Below are 18,997 nucleotides of genomic sequence, written 5' to 3' on the forward strand. Positions count from 1 at the left end.
GCTGCGGTTCCTAGACATTCCCTAATTTACTTACATTTCTGGGGTTTCAGATAAGCAATCTCTAGCTATGATCTGATGGTTTTTCATACCTCGCTTAAAGCTTCTCACAGCATAACTGCTCCCTGTTCCCCACTTTCCCAGAGAACACCACCACCACAGACAAGGGTAAGTTTTTCCCAATTTTAAAAAGTTCTAGCCCTCCCATTGGCTCTTTTGATCAGGTGCCCACTCCTTTTAAGCCCCGTTTACCTGTGGGCTTGTTAACCCTTTACAGGTAAAGCAATTAGAGAACCACCACCAAGAGGGATTCCATAGCCAACTGGCTGGCTGGGTGTCCACAAAAGGGAGTATCCCCCCTCTCACTTATCACAAATGGAAATGTCAGATATCTAAAAGGAGGAATGATATTCTATGAAAGTGCTGAAACAGGAGAGCATGGCTATAAGAGGTCATTAATATTTTATGTTACACTAACTCAGAAATTCAGGAACCAAAACTTTACTTTGAAATACAACTGCTCAAATTCAAGAAAATAATATTGAAAACATAATTAGTTTAGTTTAGTTTCTTTTTTTCTGAAAGAAATTACTATGGGGGTAGATTCTGCCATCCTTACTCATGCTAAGTAGTATTTCACTCAACGAGTAGTCTTATTCAATGGGACCATTCATGGAATAAAGACCCAAATCAGGAAAACATCCCTGTTTACTAAATCAATAGGATTTAAGCACATGCCTCAAGTTAAGCATGTGCAGAAGTGCTTTTCTGAATCAGAGTCCAAAGGTACTAGTTGGCTTACAGAAGGGTATCAGAATCTGGCCAAGCACCATAAAATTTCCTTTCACATTCCAAGGTTGAAATCCTGGTCCTATTGACATCAATGGGACTACTGCCACCAGTTTCAGTGGGTCCAGAATTTTGCTCCAAGACCATTTGAGAATATATGGGATGGGAAAAGGCAAATATAATTGTGGAATGTATTAACAGCAGTGTCATAGGTAAAACACAAGACATAATAACTCCACTCTAACTGGCAATGGTGAGGCCTTCACTGGAGTACTGTGTCCAGTTCTGGTTGCCACGCTTTAGAAAAGATGTGGTGTGGACAAATTGGCGAGAGTCCAGGGGAGAGCAACAAAAATGATAAAAAGAAAAGGAGTACTTGTGGCACCTTAGAGACTAACCAATTTATTTGAGCATGAGCTTTCGTGAGTTACAGCTCACTTCATCGGATACATCGGATCTTTTTGCGAATACAGACTAACACGGCTGTTACTCTGAAACCTGTCAAAAATGATAAAAGGCTGACACAACCTGACCTGTGAAGAAAGGGTAAAAAAAGAAAAAAATAGAGCATGTTTAGCCTTGAGAAAAGAAGACTGAAGGGGGAACCTTACAACAGTCTTCAAATATGGCTATTTATAAAGAGGACAGTGATCAGTTGTTCTCTATGTCCACTGCAGGTAGGGCAAGAAATCAGATATGAAGGGGGAAAAATTTGTAACTATACAGGATAGTTAAGTACTGGAATGGGTTACCAAAAATGTTGTGGAACCCCCCTCACTAGAGGTTTTTTTTAGAACAGGCTAGAGAAACATCTGTCAGGAATGGTCTAGGTATACTTGGACCCGACTTAGTGTGGGGGGATGCAGTAGATTAACTCTGGGAGTCTGTCCAGCTCTACATTTCTGTGATTCTGTATATAGGAATAAAAGGGAAAGTAGGGTGCAACAAAGTTCCTGCTCTACCTTGGTGGGTCTTGTGCTTATTGGCGGATTTGCTCCCCTTGGAGCTTCACGGAAGCCCTCAGCTTGGCCGTTTTTTTGAACCCACAGTCCAGGTCAACTCCTCCTGTGTCTGACCAGGAGTTGGGAGGATTTGGGGGGAACCCGGGCCCGCCCTCTACTCCGGGTTCCAGCCCAGGGCCCTGTGGACTGCAGATGTCTAGAGTGCCTCCTGGAACAGCTGTGCGACAGCTACAACTCCCTGGGCTACTTCCCCATGGTCTCCTCCCAACACCTTCTTTATCCTCACCATAGGACCTTCCTCCTGGTGTCTAATGCTTGTACACCTCAGTCCTCCAACAGTCCGCATTCTCACTCTCAGCTCCTAGTGCCTCTTGCTCCCAGCTCCTCACACGCACACCACAAACTGAAGTGAGCTCCTTTTTAAACCCAGGTGCCCTGATTAGCCTATCTTAATTGATTCTAGCAGCTTCTTGATTGGCTGCAAGTGTTCTAATCAGCCTGTCTTAATTGTCTCCAGAAGGTTCCGGATTGTTCTGGAACCTTCCCTGTTACGTTACCCAGGGAAAAGGGACCTACTCAGCCTGGGGCTAATATATCTGCCTTCTATCACTCTCCTGTAGCCATCTGGCCCGACGCTGTCACAAGGGTTATACTGGCATTTCAATATAATTATTGCTTGAGGAACCTCCTGTGTTAGGGTTAGCAATACCTACTCAGAAGTACATCTGATGTGTTATTTGCCAGCAATGTCTGAGTCTTTGTTCACTTGTCACTGTGAAAAGAGTGTTTGTTTAAGAAATGTTAAAAGTTTGCAATAAGATTGGGGGGCGGGGAATTCCTTGTTTGAAAGAGTAGCTTAATAAAGGGATGCAACAGCCTAGTTTTTTGTTCCATTCAAGTTAATTGTAGAATTGCACTTGTGTAACACACAAAAGCCATGGCTCCTCTAGTTATTAGAGTTAACCTATTAATTTCATGAGATATAAAATATAAACAAGGGATAAAAACAGTGAAAGAATTGAGTTTATAGCCTTCTTATAGAACACTAATATTTTAATGATAATGATTATAATTAGTAGTTATTTGTATTACAGTACTGCCTAGATGCCTCCATAGCGATTGGGATCCCATGGTGTTACGTACTCTTCAAATAAGTAAGACAGTCCCTGCCCTGAAGACTTGATAGTCTAAATACACAAGACTCACAGAGGATGAGAGGTGAAACAGACACGAAGAAAGGTCACATGATGGGTGAGTGACAGCACCAGGTCTCCTGATTCCTAGTCCAGTACCCTATCCACTGGACCATGCAGCCTCTCTCTGAGTTCTACAAGAGTCATATGGAACACAATACTAAGTTTATCTTTTAGGTTTGTTAAGAAAAAGCCTCAGTACAAATCAAAACTTCTTTGTATATTTGTGGCACTAAAGTTTGTTTTAAATTGTAATTACTGATATTAAACTTATTATTTCATCATTTAGATTAAGTGCTGATTTCCCAGGTTCTTATAACAGCATTATTACTATAATATCTGAGAGTTTTTAATATCTTGGGTTCAGTCAGGTGGATTTCACAAATTCACAGGTGAGGGCATGCAAATTCTGAGCAGAGATTCCATGAAGTTAAAGACATACAGACTTTCACTGAGTCTTGTTTATTATCTTCTATAATACTCAGCAGCGAGTATTAATGTAAAATCTTTCAGAAAAATCTTTACCAGCAAAAAAGAAATATACAATTTTGGTTGTTTCTATGGATTTTAATTGATTTTTAATCTGCTGATGGTAGACTGTAAATATATGCTCAAAACACACACAAATGCAAGTCAATGGGAAGTTTTATTACCTTGCTTTCAGAGAACTATAGCAATGATCGAAGGACTTTGAAGCACACACACAGGCCCACAGTCTGAATGGTTTCTCTTCTCTTCACAGGTTGTTTGAACACTGCTTCTATAAGGGCCCAATTCAGACAGAATTTACATTTGACTTCCGCACCACGGAAGACTGGCATGGCTGCAAAAACAGTGTTGACATAATTTTTTGTCGAATAGGGCCCTAATTCACTGGAAAGGCGGCCAATAAAAGTTCTTGTGTACAGCACACCCATTCTATAAATCATTTCACAGAGTAAGAGAAATGTTTTTGAAACAGATTATCCTCCTCTCCCCTCCGCCCCCGAAGCAAGAGGGAAGGAAAGGGTTGTGTGAATAAAGTCTATGACTGCCCACTTCTTTTCATTTCTTTAAATGAAGTAGTGTTTATAGTTTTACACACACACACTTTCCAAAATGCACATGCATGCATGTTTTTCTTTATATCCATTGTCTTTCTAGCCAACTGATCACACTATCTATGTACAATGGAAAATTGAAACACCTGAGATTCTCTTTGCAGCTGCTCCCCCACTTCTTTCACCTTTCTGTACACCCCTAGTTTCTGTCTGCCATTTGAAAAGAAATTGACAAATCAACTACAAAGGAGAGAGAGAGAGAGAGAGTAAGTAGGAACATAATAAATGCCCTACTTTAATGTGAATCCAGGCAGCAAAATGCAGGGTGTCAGGAGGGGAAGTGGTGACGAGGACTTCTTTGCAGTCCCCATCTCTTTATCCTTTCTCTATTCACGATGTGGTTATTGATGAAGCGCTTGCCGCACCCATGACCCCTGCACCATCAAAAGCCCAGAGATTTTGGACGAATACTTGAAGTCCTCAGAACAATCCTCTCAAGCCTCATTCTCAGGCCAAACCCTTGAGATGAGACATTTATGCTGCTCACCCTGCAGAAGATAAATTAATAAAAACTCTGGGGCTGATCCTCCACTGGTGTAGACTGCCACAGTGCCAATGACTGGGAGAAAATTGCCATTCTTTGGGCTGATATCATCAACAAACTGCCCATTTTCTGCCATTTGATCACCCTTATATACACGGATCATCAGGAAAGGGTTTGTATATTTTCAAAAATAAAAATGAGCCTCAGCTACAGTTTTCTAGGAGAAATTGAAAATAACCATATTTTATTTCTCGGGGGTTGGGACCATCCATTTGGTTGCACAAAAAATGGGAAGCCACACTCTGCAGTTCAAAACCAATACCAGCTCAACACATGAGAAAGAGAAAATGGTGAGAAACAGTCATTTATGCAAGAGACAGGACCTGTCATTTTGAGGGACTGTTGACAGTTTTACAATATACTACATACCCTGCCTCCACACACACCTCCACATCACTTCACTTTCCCCTACTGAAATGCAGCCCCTTCTGAGGTGAAGTCCAGCACATGGTTAACAGAATGCTGCACCAGCATGATTTTATTTTTTAGGGCAAGAAGTAAATAATACCATATCCAACTGAAACTGCAGAAGAAACTTAGATAGCAAAAGAAGAACTACTCAGGTTGGAATTTTACCAGGATAACCCTCAACATTTTTGACAGAAAAGGTATTTAGTGAAAGAAGCTCATTTTTATGTCTCATACAAAAGACCCTCACCATTAGAGTGCATCTTAGCACCACGTTAGGACATGTTAGAATTCAGTGAGGCACTTAAGTGCATTTCTAATGCTAAGTACAAGAGTAATCCCATTGAAGTCAATGGGATTCTTCCTTATGTGCTTAAAGTTAGGTATGTGCTCAAGTATCTTGCCGAGTAAGGGCCAAAGGCCATGTATGACTCAATGTTCTTGAAGCTAATGAACTTCAACAATCATTGGTAAAAACCTTGAGTCAGTACTTTATGGAATCAACAACCCTTCCTACAGCAACGTTACTTGCAGCCCTCCCAAGCAGAAAAAGAAAACAAAGAATAAAACAAATCTACAGAACTCCTGGAACGCACCAGGAAAGACAGCTAATATTGGAGTTGACTGAAAAATGAATAAGAATAATAATAATCAATTTGCACTACAGTAGCATCTCAAGCCCCCAGCTGAGTTCAGGACCTCATCAGTCTGTGCTCAGTCTGTACGTAAAGTAAGAGACAGTCTCCGTCCTGTCCTAATTGCAAATAATATATGTTCAGAAGTTAGCCTTTTCCTGTCTAAGGATTTAATTTGTTTTCTCTGAGTATTGTGTTATTGATGAATATCTGATGAATAGTTCCTACAAACAAATTTCAGCATATGTGCTGTTGAAAAACTGTTCATTCTGGTTTACTATTCGGGTGGTATGATTGGTCACCAAAGTCACATGATATTGTTTCTGATCCATGATTTGATAGAACACACATTCAAAAGGAAAATAGTAATGATGGTTGTGACAGTTTTTTCAGGTAAATGACAGAGTGCTAAAAGTCATTAAACTTTTAAGGTTCATGGTCTTTTTTTATGAATACCTGGAAGCTCCTCAAATCCTCATAAATGATTAACTTGATGTCACAAATAACAGCAAACTAAACTCATGAACTTTAATTACAAAAATGCTTGCCGATTACTTTCTGTGTTATTTGATCATCTCAAGTTGACACCCTGGTGTAGACTCAGAAAGACCCAGGCTTTTATTACAATATAAAACTAGCGTGGCAAGCTTATCACTCTTCTTTTCTGTTTTGACTACAAAATAAATGCTTAAAACCACTAGTCACTGGCTCATAAACCAAACAGTTGAAATAATGAATTCAAATATGCTAATAGGATACACTGGCTCACCGTTAATTATTTAATCCATAGCTACATAATATTGTACTGAATTATTTTTTCCCCTTTTTACCTCTGCTAGGAACTGACAAGTACAAATTTCAACACAGCCATTTGGAAAATTGCCAGTATTTTAAAGAACTTATTTTCTTTTTTCCCTCCTTTCTTCCCAAGATACTATTTAAGCGAAATCACTATTTTAATTATGACGTTTCATCTTCCTTGATGGGAAGGATGAGGGGGGCAGAAATTGGCCACTTATAGAAATAATGCTACTGGGCCTTAGCTCTTACTGACCGATGGCCTCATGCAGTTAAACACATACACAATTATAAATAAAAGCTATAACACCCTCCCAAAAAGACAGAGCTTATCCTCCATCAAACAGGACGTGCTTGAAGCAAGTGTGGCTTGTAGCGGAAACGGAAAAAAATGACTTTTGAAATGTATGATAAGCACCACCTCTTCCATATTGTCTGTTCCATTGTCTTTTCTCTGATTATGCCAAAGGCATTTGACAGAAAGATATTCCTGATTGCTCTTTATGTAATACCCACAAGTGACTTTCATTAAGCTTGCCGTTTGTATTTTATATTGCATTGTTATGATGATGAAGCACTGTAATAAGAATTAAATGTAATAGTAGTAATGTATGTTGTAGGATTTGTTAAATTTACTATATATATACACACACACATACCCACATACACACTTTACTATATAGACAAAAATATCACAACAGCAGTTACATTATTAGCTGCAAAGAGACTACTTACACATATACAGGATATGTAATTCAGATTATTCTACGCTATACGTTGAAGTTATAGAAAGGATGTACCAAACTTTATTCAGTGTAAAAATGTATTATAATAAAACAAGTATAAATTGTTTACATTAATAAAAATAAGTTGCTCGTTGTGTGTTTCGGACAAGCAAGACCCAAGCACTTAAAAAATAGCAATTCGGTTAGGGTATAATTTTTAACTTGCTGTAGTGCTCTCGGTGGCTGTGAAATCTCAGGGATGTCATTCAAAGTACTTGAAAGCTCCACCCAAGCACACACACAAACAGATCAAGGAGCTATGGCATGGTTCTCGTTGATGATGTGCAGGACTAAGAATCAGAAGTTCTCTTACTGGCTCTGCTAGTGATAATTTGTGCAGCCTTCAACAACTCTCATCTATACCCCAGTTTCCCTATCTGTAAAAGGAATATTCTAGCACTTACTCACCTTTGAGATCTATGGATGAAAGTCCTATACGAAGTACTAAGTAACCCCTACATAATTTTGGCCTTTATCCTTCAATGAGTGCCACACGGGTGAATCTTTCCAACTAAAAAGAAAAGGAGTACTTGTGGCACCTTAGAGTACTCCTTTTCTTTTTGCGAATACAGACTAACACGGCTGTTACTCTGAAATCTTTCCAACTATGAGTTCAAAGGGCTCTACATAGACACAAATAATGCCCAGATGGAACACACTACAGAATCCAGGCCTGTAAAGCAGCATGCAGGCTCACCAGATGAGGAAGGAAAAAAATAAAAGTCACAGTTACGGTATCTTTACATCCCTTTCCTCAGAGCTTGCTTTATTTCCAGAAACAACATTCAAAACGAGAACAATTTCACTCAAACTGCTGGGTAATAATCACGCAAAGGCTTTCCAGTTTCAGACAGTTGGGAGGAGTGAAGACACCTCCTTTCCATATGGAGGCCTTCTCTGTACCAGCCCGCAGATCAGCCATGTGATAGGCAGGAACCCTTTTATGTGCTAGATTCTAGAGCACATTAAACCTTGTCACAGGGTCTTTGTTACAATCTACTCCAAATAGACTTTCTAAATCAATCACTGTGTTCACCAGTAAAATCCCTACCAAACAAGTCTTAACATTTAGATGGTTACCGCAGCATTGTTTTACCAATTAAAATATGTTTTGAAATTTTACAACTTAGCTTGTGAAATATATTAGGAGTCTGTCCCTTCTGCCCTCACTCTCTCCAGACACACCATTTCCTGAAAGCAGGAGAGAAAGTGAGTTGAGTAACTTGGACAGAAACTGTTGCAGCAGATTGTGCTGGGCAGAAACAACAATAGTCTGTCTAGGTGAGATCGGTGCCAAGGGTTCTACTAAAATTAGAAAATGGGAGACAGGATCTTGGCTCCTGTCTCTTGCTGGAGACAAAACTTCAGCTCTCACTGCAGTCAAGTGATAGCAGTTTGATTTCTTCCTGCCCATTCCAAATCATCACTATGCTACCCTAGTTTCAACAAAGTGCTTTGGCTCATCAGGCAGTAAGGGTCACACTTTGATACAACAGATTAAGTCAGGGGTCCTCAAACTTCTTTTGCTGGGCTCTCCTTTGAAAATACTTCAGGCTGTGATGACCCCCCTTCCTAACTGTGACAACCTGCCCCCATATCCTGCCACCCTTACTTCTGTACTGCCGCTGGTGGGGGCACTGCCTTCAGAGCTGGGCGCCCGGCCAGCAGCCACCACTCTCTGGCCACCCAGCTCTGAAGGCAGCGCAGAAGTAAGAGTGGCAATACCATGACCCCCTGGGATTCCCCCAGTTTGAGAAACGCTGGCTTAAGTGACAGCAGCTGAAATTCGTAGGGTATGGTTTTAGGGCAAAAAAATGACCTACTTTCAAAATGGAGAGAAAAACAAAAATAGATCTAGGACCAATATTTCTTGAAAATGGGTCAAACCTTCAGAAGACTTGACAAAACTTAACCTTTCACAGTTTAAATTACTATGTTGATTATGTGAACCAGTAAAATTCAGTGTGAAAGGCGACACATTAATAATGCATATAATTCTACTCCTGGGGGAAATCTGCACCAAAAAAATAAAAATTCTGCAAAATTCTGCATACTTCATTTGTCAAATTAACACGATATAATCATGCCAGTTTCAATTATTTTGGTAATTTATTTCAAAATATCTGTCAGGAATTATGTCTAACAATACAGACCAAAAAAAAACCAAAAAAATTCTGGTAATTTTTTTTGACAAATAGGTTCCTTACTAGGCATATTAATACAGAACTTTTAGTAATTCATTTAAATTACAATATGGAATTGTATTTCCTGCACCCATCAGAAGCAGTGCAGATGCTTAGGAGTGTCACAGGTAATGGAGGAGGTGAGGGAGAAGGAAGGACCCTGGAGTGAACCTGGAGGGTTGTTGGGGGAAGAAGTATGGAACAGGTTTTTTGTGCTCCACTCTGTCCTCAACCAGCTCCACAGGCCAGGTGTTGTGATGAACTTCTACTTCTGGAGGAATTCTGTGCCACTGTGCATACACAGAATTCTCCCCTCCCCCACCCAAAAAATACACTGCCCCATAAGTGCTGCAGTTCCACCTTTTGCCCACCAGAGGCTGCTGTGGCACAAGTACAGCCTGCTTCATTCATGCTGTTGGCTGTTCTGGCAGCACAGTGGTCTCTGGTGGGCGAAAGGTGGAACTGCAGCACTTATGGGGCAGAATGTGTTTGCTGCAGAACAAAATAAAATTCTGTGGGACACATTAATTCTGTGCGTACACAGTGGCGCAGAATTCCCCCAAGAGTATATATCACCCCTTCAAACAGAGGATCTCACAGTAGTCTTATACATCTTATTTAAGCCTCACAATACTCCTGAGAGATAGGTATGAGTTATTATGCCCTTGTTTTGTAAAACCTATTTATTCTGATCTCTTATCTATCCAAGGTATCTATATGGCCCCCATTGCCATACTTAGTGCCTCATAATCTCTAATGTAGTTATCCTCCCAACATGCCTGTGAAGTAGGCAAGTGCTATTATCCCTATTTTACAAATGGGGACCTGAGTCACAGAGAGACTAAGTGACTTGCCCAAGGTCACAAAGGAAGTTTGTGGTAGAGCAGAGAATTGTACTTGGATCTTCCAAACCACAGGCTAGCACCATAACCATTCAACCACTCTTCCTTTTGATGTTTTCTTGCATTCCAAATATTATCCAGTGTTCTGTAGCTATCTGAAGTAAGTGCGGACCCTGCAACTGAATACATACCGGTGAATCCCTGAGCTTGTTCTATGATCACTGTAAGGACCTTGTTTTATATGTATTTTGTGAATCTCCATGTCCACTACTCACACCTCACTGCTATCACTAGTATAAGGTTATTAATAATTATTATTAATACACATATTTTATAATGAATGAATTAAGGTGAGGATTTTCAAAGAAGCCTAAGAAAATGAGGCATCCAACCCTATGACATTAAATGGCAGTTGGACACCTAATCCTCTTAGGGTCCTTTGAAATTCCCAGTTGAAGTGATTGTTGAAGTGATTTTACCAGTGTCCCACAGTGAGAGTCTGTGGAAGAGGCAGTGACAGAACACAGGGACCACAGCTCTCAGTCCCCTGCTGTAACTACTAGGCTTTACTTCCACTCCTATTAAAGTTTCATAATAGATAATTATGCCCTTTGATACAACATTGAAATCCAGAACTAAACATCTGGGACTTTGTAATCTTTCTTTGCTCAGAGCATAATACATGTAACAAAATGCCCATCCTTTTAGTTCAAGGTCAGAGAACTTACTTTCTGAAGAAAAAAAAAAGCTTAGCATTTGCTTTCCTTTTCCTCTCTGGCATTGTTTAAATTCCTTAAAATAAACCATTATGTGGTCATTTGGAAGTTTTGCATTGTATGAGCAGTGCTGAAACCACAAAAGGGGAATAGAAGCTGACTTTTTATTTAGGGTTGGCAGGGTTTTTTTTGGAAAATAAAAGCTTTTGATAAAATAAGACACCTCAGCTTTTTCCTCAGTTACATCGTGGTGGAGACACGGACTGTTTGGCTCTATTTACACTTTCTCTTTAAAGTTCCCACACTGCTGTGGTTTACTACCAACAAACATTTTTAAAGAACGGCTTTTTTATTAAAGCTGAAATGTGGCATGTTTACACAAAATGAAAAATAAAAAGATGCTCTTCACCCCACCTTTTTAAGCTTGGCTCATAAATCAAGCCTGCAGTTTATGAAACTATCTATTAGATTGTTATATTACCATAAAAATACTGGGAAACAAAACACTGGTTCACAAATATATGTTGCATACAAACCATGTCTACATGTTTATTTTGGTCTAATTTACCCTTATTTTTGACAGATATGAAAAGAAAACAGCATTTTAGGCTCCTGAAAATGACATCATCATGCTATCTAGGTAAGTAACCTAAACCATTATTGAAATTCTGATAGCATTTGCTTTGCTGGTAAAGGAAAATTACCTGTAATGCATAGTTTAAATAATTACTTTTAAACAAAAGCTTCTTTTCCACATTGCTTATTTATCTTTCAAGACCAACTCAGCAGGGCTATGTATTTTATTAAAATTGCCTTCAGACTGCTAATGGTGGGGTGTCTGTTAGCACAGGAGAAGTGATGGCAGTTTGACTCCTATTCCTAATATTGGGAGTCAGTCCAGACACTTAAGAGCCAGAACTCTGCTGTGCATTTGACTACGTTATCAACACTTTACTTGCTAATGATACTGGTGACAGCATTTCAGTATGATGGGTCAGATTTAAACTGGAAAGCTTATAATTGTGCTTACAATAAAAAAAAATACTTGAAATCCCTTTTTTTGGAGCTTCACTTTGTGCTAAGCCTTATGACCAAGAATTATTTTGCAAGCCCTTGCACAATATTCTCCTTTTTCTCTCTCTCAACCCTGAATAAATGGGCCTATGGTAGTAACTGATATTCCATATACCATATGAGGAAATGGTCTTAGCTACTCTATGGTGAGTTTGTGTGGCAAACAACCAGCAGATAGCGGTCTTCAAATACTTGGAAGGTTGCCATAAAAAAGATGGAGAAAAGTTGTCCTCTCTTGCCACAGAAGGCAGGACAAGAGGCAATAGGTTTAAACTACAGCATGGCAGATTTAGATTAAATCTCGGAAGAAACTTCCTAACTGTAAGAATAGTGGGGCAATGGAACAGACTGCTTAGGGAGGCTGTGGAAGCTCATCCACTGGGGATTTTCAAAAAGAGGCTGGATAGCCATTTGTCTTGGATGGTTTATATACAATATCTTGGCAGGGGGTTAAAACAGATTACACTGGCCTTCCCTTCTAACCCTATGATTCTATGAATCATCCAGATAACTTTCTGGTGGATCTTGTGTCCCTTAGAGGAAACCACACTAAAAATGCACTGTGAGCTAACAGTGCTAAGTAGTAAAAGTCCTCCTTCAGGGGAAGTTGTACAACAACTGTGCCAGACACCTGGCTCCAAAAGACCCTCAGCATAATCCATATTCAGTATGCAGGAATAAGGGCATCAGATTATTTTTGGCCACTAATGTGTATAATCATCCCATCATTCTTGTCAAATATGTGTTCTCTCCTCCTCAGCTATATCAATATATGTTTAATGTCTCATTAAAAAGCATTTACAATATTCAAGAATAAAAAAAAGTTTTTTCACATGAGCACCAATATGAGGCAAGTGCTATGAATGTTTTCTATGTTTCAGAACTGAAGAGAAGCTGTTTGATTTCATCCATAAGGTGGTTCCTCCTCCCCCCCTTAAAAAGCCAATTTATGCCCTTCAGAGAGGGGGATGCAGTGATGAAGGTGCCAAAGCAGGGTCACAGGTCACTGTATGAGGCCCAGGAGACGAAGTAGGAATGTTCCGTCCAGTACCTCAGCTTCAGAGAGGTTGCTGGAGATTTTTAAAATATGATTTATCTTTTTTTCCATGAAAAAAGTTAAAAAAAAATGAACTTTTTTTTTTAAACCATTTTTGACCAGCCTGATTTTCATAGGTGCTAGGACACCCACAACACTCCCTCAGCTTTCGTGGGAGTTTGGTGTGTTCCTCTGAAAATCAGCCCAAAGGTGCTTAAAGGTATGCATTTGCTCCTCAATCCTTCTGTTGACTATAAAGGATAGAAATGGAACATTGTCAGATTTGGTATATAACCAGCATTTTTAAAATGTGTGTGGTATTTAGGCAGAAGACAAAGTATAGTTCTTGACTTGTCTTTTTCTAAACATCAGGTTTTCCCCTTCCAGGAGAAGAATTCCTTTATTCTTTGACCCAAATAATGGGAAAAGACATACAAGAAGTCAACAGACATTTAAGCTGGAAAGCCAAAAAAAAAAAGGGCAAACCTTTTCAGAAATTCAGGTAAATTTTGCTCTGTTTTCCCAAAGGGAAAGATTACACAGAGTTCAATTTGACCAGCTCTACAAAGGTTGGTTAGAATTCTTGATACAACAGACAAGGACTGGAAGAAGTGACTAGAATTCCCACAGGAAGGTATGAATGAAATGCTTGAGCTACTGACTGCTGAATCAATTTTCTCCATTATCTGGTTTTCAGACAGAAAATCATGCTCCTACCAAAGAGCATAGCTGTGTGCAAGAAGTAGATTAAGAAATACAAGAAGGTTTTTAGACATCACTTGTCTGTGGTTGGGGCAGTACAGGGATAGACTGATCTTCAGCATGGATTTGTCAGATGCTTTTAAAAAGAAATCGGAAGGACTATTAACAAGTGTGAAGGATCATCCAGAAAGCAAGCAAAGATTTGCTAGTGGGGAAATGGTCAGGAACAGTCTGACCTTAACTTCAAAAGAAAAAAAACCCAGCTATGCTTGTATACAATTAGCTCACTGACAACCCTGATGGGGAATGAGCTTGTCAGCAATTGAAATCCAATTTCAAAGATAAGGAATTGTTGTTCTGCATCATTTTTAATGTTGTACCATTTCTCACCTATCATACAATACTCTCCCTGCCACCTTTATACTGCCGTCATCTCTCACCCTTCCCGAAGATTTTTTTTTCAGGAAGATTTCACATTTGACTGGTTGTCTGTTCTGCTCTTATATTTCGTACAGCTGGCTGACCATCACAAACTTTACACTGATTGACAGTTTTTAGACAATAGGTTGCCTCACAAACAGGGGCATTCCCAAAAGCTAAGGCTTGTCTAAGTGAGCTGTAGCTGATGAAAGCTTATGCTCAAATAAATTGGTTAGTCTCTAAGGTGCCACTAGTACTCCTTTTCTTTCTACACAGAAAGTTACTGGGCAGCAAATCTAAATGTGAATCTCACACCAGCTTGTCAAGCAGTAACATCCTGTGTGGACCCTGCTACAGCACAGTGAAAGTCCTAGAATGTGCTTTCCTGCACAGCAAGCAGGTGCACTATAGATTCACACCTAGCTTGCCATGTAGACAAGCCTTAAGTCTTCCAACATGGTAATGGACGGCAGTGTATTTGTTGTATTGAAATCTCAGGGTGAGAAACTAAGAACAAAACCTGTGCTTCCCAGAACAAGAAGTTTAACAGAATATGTGGTCCAGATTCTCTGCTGTGTCCAGCTCTTGCTGTTATTGTTCCCTAATTTTCTGCTTGGTCCCAGGCTCAAGCACATATCAAAGCAGCCTCAGGGCTGCTCTAATATGCATCATCTGGCAGTTGTATACAAGAGACTATTTGCCAACTGGCTGATAGCTGGGGTAGTTCAAACTGAAGGGAATGGGGTAGAGAATTTGCCTCTGAATCTTTCTGGTGACACAACATGATTCTGGGACTCCTCTTAGGTGACAGAAAGGTTCTTGCAGCAAGAGTCCACAAAGGTACAATAGCAATCGCCCTAATATAGGATCACTCTGGGGGAAAAACCTACAATACTGCAGCATCATCAATGTGGGGTCATTACACTAGCCACAAATAAGATCCACCTTTTCTATGGATCAAACACTCACAAAAGGTGCCCATTGCTATACTCCTTCCACCATTTGCTGCAGGCAAGTCTTGCTCAGTCATGGATTTTTACAGAGACTAACACAAGAGACTCTAAAGCCCTGTATGCAAATTAAAGACATAACTCTAAATATTCAGGATGACACAAAAAATAAATGATGTGCAAGAATGGAGGCTTCCTTTCTCTCACACCTGCACACCAAAATACATTGAAATGTTGCGAGCTTGCACATTACCAGTCTAGCAGTTGATTTCACTTTGAGAACTTGATGGAGGGGGAAGTAATATTCCCCCCAACCCACCTCCCACTACCATCACACACAACATAGACCCAAATTTTCAGGATGACAGAAAATACATCTGTAATAGACAATGGGATCACACTGGCCTCAGAGGAGAATTTATCTGAGAATGTTAATATTTACCAAACTAAAAGTCAAACCTCAGCCAACACGCACTCACATTCTAATTATCTTATGTTCACATCACAAAACCAATGCATGTGGTTGATCAGCCACTCAGCTCAAAAGAGAGCTGAGGCTGGAATAGCAATGTATTCTGCAGGCCAGGACTGAGGCGCCTCAACCCAGCTACACGAGCAAAGCTTGCACAACCATACCCAGCTAATGCTGTTGCTATTAGTCCCTTGTTTCCATTAGTTCAATAACAAAATTATAACGGGGAAAAGGCCATAAAAATGCATGCCTTATTTGGGAAAGGTTAGAAAACGTGTTTGTTTAATGACTTTAAGAGGAACCTCCTGACCTACCCAGAAAAAACAAAAAACCTTTCAGTCTTTGTCTGGCTGATGAAAAAGAAATACAGCCAATTTCAGCCACAGGGTTCAAATTCCCTGTAGTGTCATCTCCTTTCTTCTGTCATTAAAAATAAAACCACCATCTCTTCTTAACACTACAAAGAAAAGAATGTGAAATTGAACTGCAGGTGCATAAATATAAATGGTATATATTTGACAGTATCTCTTCTCCGCTCTTCACACGTCACTTATCTTGGCTTAGATTGTAAGCATTTTGGAGCAGGGATTGTCTCTTCGTATGTTTGTACAGTGCACATGAGACCCAATTCTGACTATGGCCCTTGAGCATTATTGTAATATAAATATTAAATGATAACAAAATTCAAGATAGATAATAAATCCCTCATTGTAAAAACAATTGTATGGGGGGGCAAGTTTATGGTCACTTAAAGGAAAATCTGAAAAGCTATTTTATAAATATTTTTGAGTGTGGAAGGTAGTCTGATCAACAGCTGTAGAAACAGACAGCTCAAGATTTTTCTGCAGCTTGACAGTTCTTAGCAGACATCTAAACTGAAATTACACAGAAATTATGCGCCAATACCAAATGTATGACCCAACATACGTTGTTAGATAATGTTAACCTGGTATGAAATGATGCCAGATGACAGTAGGTGATTTTGAAATTTCAAGCTTCCTCGGAATCATTTCCAAACTTAAATAAGTAAATACAAATGCATCACCTACATGTATAACTTGTATAAGGGTACAAACAATCTTTAAACACTGAAATACAAAAAGTTCCAGCACTGAACATTTTGCAGTTGGAAAACTATTTCTACAGTTCTGTAGCTACTTGACTTTGGACAGCTTAGTATTTTATTTTGTTTGTACTGTTCAGTTTTATTGTTATAGTTGTTGACCAAAACTATTTCTCTTTAGGAAATTATTTATTCCTCTGTCAACAAAGAACTTCCCTTGAACTTTGGGATGGAACCAAGTTGGCTTTATGTGCCTTTGAAATCTCAGTCATGGGAGTTATTTATTATTTGTATAATAATAGTGCCTATGAACCCCAAAAAAGGATCAGAGCACCATTGTGTTAGGCCCAGCATGGACAAGAAACAAAAATTCAGCCCCAGCACCAAAAGAGCTTACAATCTATATTTCTGACAGGACACAACAGGTGGACACTACAAGGGCTTCCAAATGTGATAACATTAACTTTTAGTGCTAGCCTGCTTATCATGGATGTCTGTACATCAAACATATGTTTACAAGGGTGTAGGTGGGAAAGCAATCAGGAATTCCTGTTGTCACAATATGCTATGAAGAAAGCATTTCAGCATCTTATTCTATATCCTATCATAGCCCATATCAGCTATTCCTAACTTTGCACCCTGTTTATATATAAAGTACTGTCTTTTAAATCGGGGCCAAATCCTGCAGACTTTACACAGATAAAACCTAAGCCTCCTTTGTCTGAGTAAGAAAAAAACACAGGAAATGTATAATAGGCAGGAGTGGTAACACCACTTATTTATTAAGATTGCCCACCACAATCATTTATAAGACCCTACTTTCAGTTGCTTATAATTTTGTCAAACTTTAACCAGGAGGGGAGGATTTTCCATGGTGTGTGTCTGCCTCTTCCTGAAATTTTTTTTCAAAATTTCAGCCAAAACGGTTCAGTCATTTTTGAAAGCTAGACTAGTGGAAAAAATTGTTTTGTCTATGTTAAAAAATTCTTGAGACCCTTTCTTTGAGAAGCTCTAGTGCCCCTATTCTTTGGAGCAGAAACCTGAAATTTGGCAAAGGGAGCGGGCTTTTTTTGAAAATCAGGGATGTGTCTTTTGTAATCTGTGTGAAAATCCACCCAAATCTGAGGAGTTATAAGCCTCTGAAAAAAAATATCACAGTTCGTACCTGCACAGGCAACCCTAATTCTGGCATTTCCTAACTTTTGAGAGCTTGACTTCACAATCTTATTAATGTTTTTTTAACATAGTTTTTTGTGTGCAATATAAAGATAAGTGCTGTATCATGACTGTATGGTTTGTCTCCTCCACATTAGTTAAAAAAACATGTAGAACAGGACAAGAGTCTATTGCAGTGAACTATAGAAATGATACAAGGAACTTGTTAAAATGTAAACAGCAAGCCAATTACCCACACAACATAGATAAGATATTTGAATTATGCCTCAGTCTAGGAATTACCAGTCTATCTACCTTAGTTAACTTAAATGTCCCTTATTACCACAGTACTTGAGCACCTCACAATTTTTAATGTGTAATACAATCACACACACCCTGTGAGGTAAAGAAATACTATTACCCCCTCCCCTTTTTTTAACAGATGAGAAACTGAGCCACAGAGTAAGAGTATGTCTACACTACAAGCACTGCAGTTACACTGTTGCAGCGTAGACACTTGCTATAGTGACTGAAAGGATTTTTCCGACACTGCAGTAAATCCACCGCTCGAAGATTGTTAGCTAGGTTGATAGAAGAATTCTTCCCTCAACCTAGCAGTTGCTACTCCTGGGTGTAGGTTGGCTTAACTGTGTGTCTCGGGGGGTTAATTTTTCAAACCAGTGAGACACATAGCTAGATCAATCTAAGTTTTAGGTTAAGATCAGGCCTAAGTAACTTGCCCAAGATCAAACAGAATTCTAAGGTGGAATAGGGAATTAAACTTCAATCTCAGGCCTTCCAGGCTAGTGCCCTAACCATTGGACCATCCTTCCTCTCATTCAAGAGTCAGCATTCCAGAAATGGTTACTCAGAAAGCAGGAAATGCTTTGTTGTTATACAAGTCTTACCTGCTGGGTCTCCCACGTTAAACGCCACCACTCCTTCTGTCCTTTATATTCTCGTCTGTTTGCAAAACTGGAAAAAACAGAAAAACAAAGGAAAATGTATCAATGTACAATTGTGCCATGAAAACAAGGCAAAATTCCTTGCATGCTCGTAGTGCCCCATGTTTTAAAAAAAACTACCTAAGGAGAAAAGGCCTATGCAAAATAGTATGAAAAAGCTCCTTGCCTACACAAGCGCTCCCACCATTACTACAAAGAGGAAATGTAC

The 18,997-nt window shown here is 39.4% G+C and overlaps 1 protein-coding gene across 1 annotated transcript in view; it reads right to left on the reverse strand.

Annotated features, from left to right (window-relative positions):
* SOX5 (SRY-box transcription factor 5) overlaps positions 1 to 18,794 on the reverse strand; it is a 547,425-nt gene extending 528,631 nt beyond the window's left edge. The window contains exon 1 of the mRNA XM_073318355.1: positions 18,733 to 18,794. The gene's annotated coding sequence lies outside the window, so the exon portion shown is untranslated. The remainder of the gene's footprint in view (positions 1 to 18,732) is intronic.
* Positions 18,795 to 18,997: the final 203 nt, after the last annotated feature.

This window comes from Lepidochelys kempii, chromosome 1, assembly GCF_965140285.1.
Source record: "Lepidochelys kempii isolate rLepKem1 chromosome 1, rLepKem1.hap1, whole genome shotgun sequence".
NCBI classification, from domain to species: domain Eukaryota; kingdom Metazoa; phylum Chordata; order Testudines; family Cheloniidae; genus Lepidochelys; species Lepidochelys kempii.